A 7553-nucleotide genomic window follows, 5' to 3' on the forward strand; every position below is an offset into this window, starting at 1 on the left:
CCGCGGGCGGGGCAGGGCGGCGCGGCTTGGTGGAGCAGGGGGCGGGGAGAACCCTAGCTCTCCATGGAGCAGAGAGGGGGGCACAGGAGGGAGGAACGGGATGAGAGAGGGGCGCAGCGCTGTGGGGAGTCGGGAGAGGGGCGCTGAGACCGCATAAGCGGTGGGAAGCGGGGTGGCCTCAGCTTTTCCTCTACGCTGCTTTTACGAAGGCCAGAGTAGCGTTGGTTTCTGAAGCGCGGATAGAAGCGTGGTGTTTGACTGTCTAAGCGCTTAAAGATGTTGAAACGCTGGTTGAGAAGCTGCGCCAAACACCCCCTGTGTAGTCGAGAATTCTCTCGAAGCTACGTTCGCTAAAATAGATGACATGGCTTGTAATTTTGTAAGAAAATCCTGCACGGCTAGTATACATTGATATCTGCTATTGATAAAAAGAAAGGGTACTTATTTTGGAGTTTTTGTATTTTTCAAAGTTGCATGTCACATTGTCGTGTCCGTCTGGAAGACTCAGCGAGAGGAAACTCACACAGATAACACGTACGCCCATTTGTCAAAAAATGTTTCCCACGAATACAAAACAACAACAGAAATTATTGGAGATGCGGGGTATCGATCCCCGTACCTCTCGCATGCTAAGCGAGCGCTCTACCATCTGAGCTACATCCCCGTTTATGTTCAATTTCAAATATATAACGTTCTATCCTGGTACTAAGTTTACGGCGCCTCACTTTCCAACGATGGAGGCCCAGATGTGACCCGAACTGATGACGATGGCCCAATTAAGTCATTTTATGCCAACGCAGGCCCATTGAACATTGCTGGTCGACTCGCGAGGCCCACGCACCTCCTGACCTCCCATGTCCACACCATCGCGAGAAACAGCAGGAGCTACCTGATCTGAATGCGTGGACCGTGCTTTGCGTGCCGCCGGATCCACCGACTAATCGTCGCGTTAAACATGCTTATCAACTTACGATTAAACTAACTATCTTCATGGGTAGGTGTAATGAATGGTCCTGCTGCTTATGAGTTCAATTCAGCCTCGGCCAGGCGAGAGGATCCGGATGCCCACCAATGTTCCATGTTTCTTTTTCTTCGATTCGAGTCAATATTGGCCTCGTACGACAGGCTCTGTAGCCTCAGCCGTTGATTCTCGCCCTCCGCAACTAACAAGTTCCACCAACGGTGCCGTGGTGGCGACTTACAGAAAGTTACCTAGTTACCTATCCCTCGGTATTGATGCTCGATTTAGGTGGTGTTTAGATGTGCTAAAACAGGGATACTAAAGTTTAGCTCTAGATATGCTATTAGGGCTAAATATAGACTAATGTGAGTTAATCAAGGGCTAATACTAGATCAACAATTAACTCCTGTTTGGTTCTACTATTTGGCATGTAAATAAGTGAGCTAAAGTTTAACATATTACATTTAAACACCATTGCTCGTTAAACTATCTGATACTAGATACACAGTATGCTATTTTCAAAAAAAAAAGATAAGGTCAATGGATCAGTACTGTCACTGGAACTTTATCAGTTCAGGTGTGTTCATCTATGGGGCTATATTGGGGATTTCGGGATTTGCACTTCCTGATAGTGAGAACGTCTTCGTTTGACGATAGCGTTAGATTCATGAGAGTTGATTGAATTTGGATCAAGTACTCTAATGGATTCATTGACACCATTTTTTGACACGTATCTGATGGACGCTAAGGCGAGAAAGATAGCCAATGGAAGCAGGATAATCTAGCTGATGTGTTGTTGCAGCCGATGGAGCGGAACTGGTGCTGATGGTTTACGTCAGCAAGTTATCATGCGGAGTCCAAGTTGTGTGCTAGTTGATTAGCTATAGAAAGTCTGTTTTCTTTAGTCAAGTCATATTATGTCGTGATCGACTAGGGAGTGTTAGCTTAGGCTATAAATATTGGTCTACGGGTTTGTAATCAAGGATCATCATACAATCAATACAACAAACTCTTTTCTTAATTGTCGGCGACTTCGCCAAACCCTAGTTTTGTAGTTTTTTTTTTATTTTCGACGAGTTCTTCCGGTAGCAGGGCCGCATCGCTTCGATCTCCAGCTTGCTGGTAAGTTCTGTATTTATCGAGCAAATTAGAAATTTGATTGACGGCGCATCGCTTCCTTCTTGATCTATTTACTCACCAGTTATCGATATTTGCTATACTTTGCAAGGTTGATTCGTTTAATCTTGTGTGTTTAGCTTTTATCACAGGTTATCCAGCTTAGATGTTAGGCTTTCTATCTGCTGCAGTTACTCTTTATTATTTTAATTTACTGCACAGAATATAACCGATTAAATCTGAATCTAAGTGTTGTTCGTGAAGTAGTATCGAGTAATCGGTATTGCCTCTCATAGTAGAATCGGCTGTTTTTAGCCGATTTCTTATTATATTTGTATCAAGCTTCTGGCCGATACTCCTTTGGAACGGTTCGGAAATCCAGCTGATACGTTCTAGTATTTGTATTTGATGTTGCCTTAATCCTTATCAATTTCAGGTCAAATTGACTGGCACGCCTAGCATCTATGCGAAGCTAATTGGAGCCTACGCCGGAGTAAAACATATCTCTCAGATCCTCGTGTGTGGCCACGCAAGAAGCCGATTTTTGCGTCAACACGCTTTTGGCACGCCCGATGGGACAAGAAAACAACTTCACCGTGACCATCCAGAAGCCAGCTGAGGTGACCAACGACAACATCCTCAAGGTCATTGAGGAAGATCTCAATGTCGCGCAGAAGCAACAGTTGGAGAAGGCAATGGAAGACTACAAACAGGCTTGCCTCGGGGCTTCCAGTATCACTAAACGAGGAGAAGCCATACAGACGAATGCCTTCCCAAAGCCGTGAGAAATCACAGTCACTGGAGACTCGGCTAAGTTCCAAGAGATGTTCGACCAAGCTATGCATACGCAATGATCAACCAGTCGAACGTCTTGATGAATTCAATTCAAAATAGTGACAGGGAAACTATGGCCGGCAACTTGCAGATGGGCTACAAAGGGCCGTGTTACTCTCAACCAGAGTCATCGGCCGTAGCAGCAGCTAGAGTTGGGAATGCTGCTATGGCAGGTTTCGGCACCTTACCGCCACCACTCAGCACGGTGATGCTGAGTACCGAAAGCTACCCAATGCCACCACACATGTTCCAGAAGCAGACGTATCAGCCAATGGCTTCTCCCGTTCAGACAGCACCGGTGTTTACGCCCACTTCGCCAATGATGGTACCATCGGCACATGGTGGCTACTTCAACATCCCTGCTGGTTTCATCCCCAACCCGTCTCTAGGGATGCCTCCTGAGTACATGGTCCCAACCAGCACAGAGGCATCGGTTCAGACCTAGCAGGTTCCAAGTGTAGGTGGCTCGGCGCAAGATACACAGCTACAAACACCTTCCACCCAGCTGCCGGTCTCTCCACTACAGACTGGTAGACCCCACTCGCTAGCATCGGCCTCACAGCTGATGGTTCTATACCAGCCATAGGCAAATGGTTATCAGCAAGACCGCTCGGCTCCTCAGCCGATGGCAAATTAGGCGGGTCAACAGGGAGGCTACCAATCGCAAGCACCCGTTCAATTGCATTTGGTTCATCAACTTTAGCCCCCGGTGCAGCAGCCGCAGGTGGTGATCCAGCAACAGGAAAATAGCCTCCAGAACATTGATTGGTTCAGCAAGATAGCTGATATGATGAGAAATCAATTCGGCTTGAAGCCTAAGGAGCCAACGCACATGTACTGAAGGCCCTACTCCGAAGCTTACGATCAGATTGCTATGCCTCACCGGTACCGAGTGCTAGATTTCACCAAGTTCTCTGGCCAGGATAATGTGACAACGATCGAGCACATCAGTAAGTTCCTGGTCCAATGTGGAGAAGCATCTGGTAATGATGCCTTGAAGATTCATCTGTTCTCGCTCTCTCTATCTGGATCAGCTTTTGCGTGGTTTTCTTCACTGCTGGCTAACTGCATAATCACGTGGGCCGATCTAGAAAAGAAATTCCACAAATACTTCTTCGCTGGAGTTCAAGAGATGAAGCTTACGGACCTAACAGCTGTGAAACAGAGGAACGAGGAGATAGTTCCTGATTTCGTCAAAAGGTTCAGAGACATCAGGAGCTGATGCTACAATTTGTCTCTCAGCGATAGCCAGTTAGCTTAATTGGCTTTTCAGGGATTGCTACCTCACATCAAGGAGAGATTTTCCTCTCAGGAGTTTGACAGCTTAAGTCATCTTGTTCAGAGACTGTCGAATGTTGAAGTCCGCGTACAGAATCCTAGAGGGGTTAATAACATTGAATACTCTTCTAATTCTGAGGGAAAGGCTGAAATCGGCTTGGCAAAGTGGACCAGAACAAAAAGCCGGTTTCATGCCCGATCGCCAAGAAGGACACAGAGAAGTACGGGTTTGACGTCACCAAGGCCGATAGGATCTTTGATTTGCTGTTGCAGGAAGGGCAAATCAAGTTGTCTCCTAATCATACGATCCCATCAGCCGAGGAGCTAAAAAATTGTAAGTATTGCAAGTGGCACAATGTTGTGTCCCATAGTACCAACAAATGCAAGACCTTCCGTCAGCAGATCCAGTTGGCTATTGAGCAAGGGAGGATCAAATTCGAAAGTTCTATGAAGCCGATGAAGATAGATGGGCATCCTTTCCCTTCAGCACATGTGGTGGATATCAATGATCTTGGCAATAAAGGGAAAGCTAAGGTATATTGGCTGACGAATTGAAGAGTCAAAGCTGATATGACCAAGCGCAGAGCTCTAGAGGGTCTCGCAGAACTGTCACATCCTAGATGTTATTGAATAAATATCAGCATCAACAATATAGAGAGAGACGCCATCAAGAGAACAGAAGCCAACACGACGAGGACCACTAGCGATGCCCTTTCTTTGCTTTCTCTTGGAACGAGGCGTGGAGACTGCCATCCACCGATAGCTGTCCTGAGTGCAATAGGTTGCGTGAAGATTTCCGTTCATCCAAGAGATAGTGCCGCAACGACAGGAGCCGTCGGCCGATCAGCAAAGATGGGCACAAGGTGAGATGAATTACAGTTCATGATCAGCTGGGACATAGGGTCAGCGTACATGATTGGTTGAAGGATCTGGCCAACGATCGGGTACCAGATGAAGTGCCCTTTAACCATGAAATTGAGCATTAGCGCACCTATCGTTACGATCCTGAGATGTGTCCTCAGTGGTGCCCCGGAGGTTTGACTAAGTCTCAGAAGAGGAGGTTTCAGAGGTTGCGTCATAGGGAGCAGGAGGAAGAACGTGCTCAACAGGAGAGGCCAGTAAAGTCCGAAGTGTGGCGCGTCAAGCAAAAAGCTGATGAAACTGCACCGTCAGCATCGGTTAATATGGTCTTCGTCTTGCTGATGGAGTTCAAAGCTCCAACCGATGATGAAAAGACAGACGAACAGGCAATGGCCTAGCTAACTCAAGATCCGATGCCAGCTACCTTTGATAAGCTATAGGAAAAGGAGCCTCTGTACATCAAGGGACACATTGATGGCTGGCCAATAACTAAGATGTTAGTTGATGGTGGAGCTGCTGTTAATGTGATGCCATATGCTGTATATCGGAAGCTCGGGAAAGGTGAGGAAGACTTGATCAAGACCGACATGATGCTCAAGGAATTTGAAGGCAAGGCTTCACCGGCCCGGGGGGCAATTAACATTGAACTGAAGATTAGAAGTAAGACTCTTCCCACTACCTTCTTCGTCATTAATGGCAAAGGTTCATACAATATGCTCTTGGGATAGGATTGGATCCACGCCAACCGTTGTATTCCATCCACCATGCATCAATGCCTCATCAAATGGCTGGAAGACACTATCGAGGTGGTGCACGTAGATTCGTCGCTCAGCATTGCAACAGCCGATCCTCAGATTTGGGGATATGATGGTGTAGAGTGCGTATCGGGCAAAGTTTGGGAAGGAAATTTCTCAAGATGTCTGATTTCGGGCTAAAGCCGATCGAACCCGTCGGCTCTGAGGAATCGGCCTAATGAGTGATTTCCCGATATATGATGAAAGCAAGATGGAGCACAGATTTGCATCGGCCGGTGGATCAGAGCACGTTGATATTTGAAATGATGTTAAGTCAAGGCCGATGCTCGTTAGTGTTAGGTCAGATACGGAATGTAAACAAGAATTAATCGATTAAGGTTATAGCCAGTACAAAGAGTATCACCTCTAGCATAAAACGCGTAGACAGGAAGAGGAAGTAAAATGTGTTTGATTAACCGATGATGCTTAGCTGTGATCGGTTACTTCATGGCCGACACGTCATGTGTTGCCCTTAGTGCAAAAATATTTAAAAATAAAAGATTGTTTTGGGTCATCATGACAACTTCGGATCGTAGGACTCTGAAATAGGGAAAGTTTGTTACAACAATCCGAGGAAACTCCGGATTGCATCAACCGCACGCAGGAGGATTTGGTCAACCTCATCAGTCTCTCTTTGATCATCTTCAGCAGATCCTGGAATTGGCTTGATGAGCTTGTGGAGGTGGATAGCTTCAAGGACTGGAGTTTTCATGTTGGCCTTCATCTTTGCGATGATGTTGGGAAGCTACTCCAGCCTCTTTTAACTGACAAGGTGAAGATAATCCTTTGAAGTCAGATGCGATCAGCCGATTAGGCCGATGTGATCCTGGCACCAGTAGCGATAGTGGTGTAGCAAATTAAAGCATGATAAATAAGTTATTGGCCATGAAGCCGATTTTCAGCATCTTGATGAGCATGAGTGGTTTATCGGCTATCCAAGCCGAATCAACACAATTGATGATAATAAACCATGAAAGCTATCAGCTAGAAAGCCAATAGGAAATGGAGCGCTGTTGAGCTCTTGCTCCACTATGACTAGGACCATAAGCCGATGAAGCTTAAACTAATATTACCACCAGTATTTCTAGATGAAACTATAACGATGCCCTGGTAGTTGCAGCCTAGAAACGCTGGCAGCAAGAGGCTAATCTAAACTTCACAAGCCGATAGATTTATCCATGATAGAACTTGATCCCAACAATACTTGAGAGGTAGCCGAGAATAAGATGCAACAGGCTATTATATAATCTATCGTCTATTTCAATAGGATAAAAGCTAATTAAAGCAAACTAAACAACGAGACGATAGATTAAAGGAATATCAGCCGATGCAAGCTTAATCAAGGCTAGTACAACTATGATTCTACCACATCTAGCAAGAGATCAAATTGATGCAGTCTTAAGAGACATGGTAAAATTGATAATTAGGTAGACTAGATGAAATAACAGCGATGCATCGGTGATTAAAGACTAGAGCACCTGATTGATGAAGTCTGTGGAGAACTGGAGATCGAAGCAATGCAGCCCCATTTGCCGAAGAACTCATCAAGAACTACATTACATCCTACTCCTAAGGTAAAGTAATGGCGTGAAGCTGAAAAGATAAATTGTGTTTGATTGATCGAGAGATGCTTAGCTGTGATCGGTTACTTCACCGCCGACATGTCATGTGTCGCCCTTAGTGCAAAAATATTTACAAACAAAAGATTG

At 45.7% G+C, this 7553-nt stretch overlaps 1 non-coding gene across 1 annotated transcript; it reads right to left on the reverse strand.

The window, feature by feature from the left end:
• Nucleotides 1–591: 591 nt before the first annotated feature.
• On the reverse strand, nucleotides 592–664 carry TRNAA-AGC. Its single transcript has one exon. It is a non-coding gene; the product is annotated as a tRNA-Ala (tRNA).
• Between the last annotated feature and the right edge of the window lie 6889 nt (nucleotides 665–7553).

The sequence above is a fragment of the Panicum hallii genome, chromosome 9, assembly GCF_002211085.1.
Source record: "Panicum hallii strain FIL2 chromosome 9, PHallii_v3.1, whole genome shotgun sequence".
Lineage (NCBI taxonomy): Eukaryota > Viridiplantae > Streptophyta > Magnoliopsida > Poales > Poaceae > Panicum > Panicum hallii.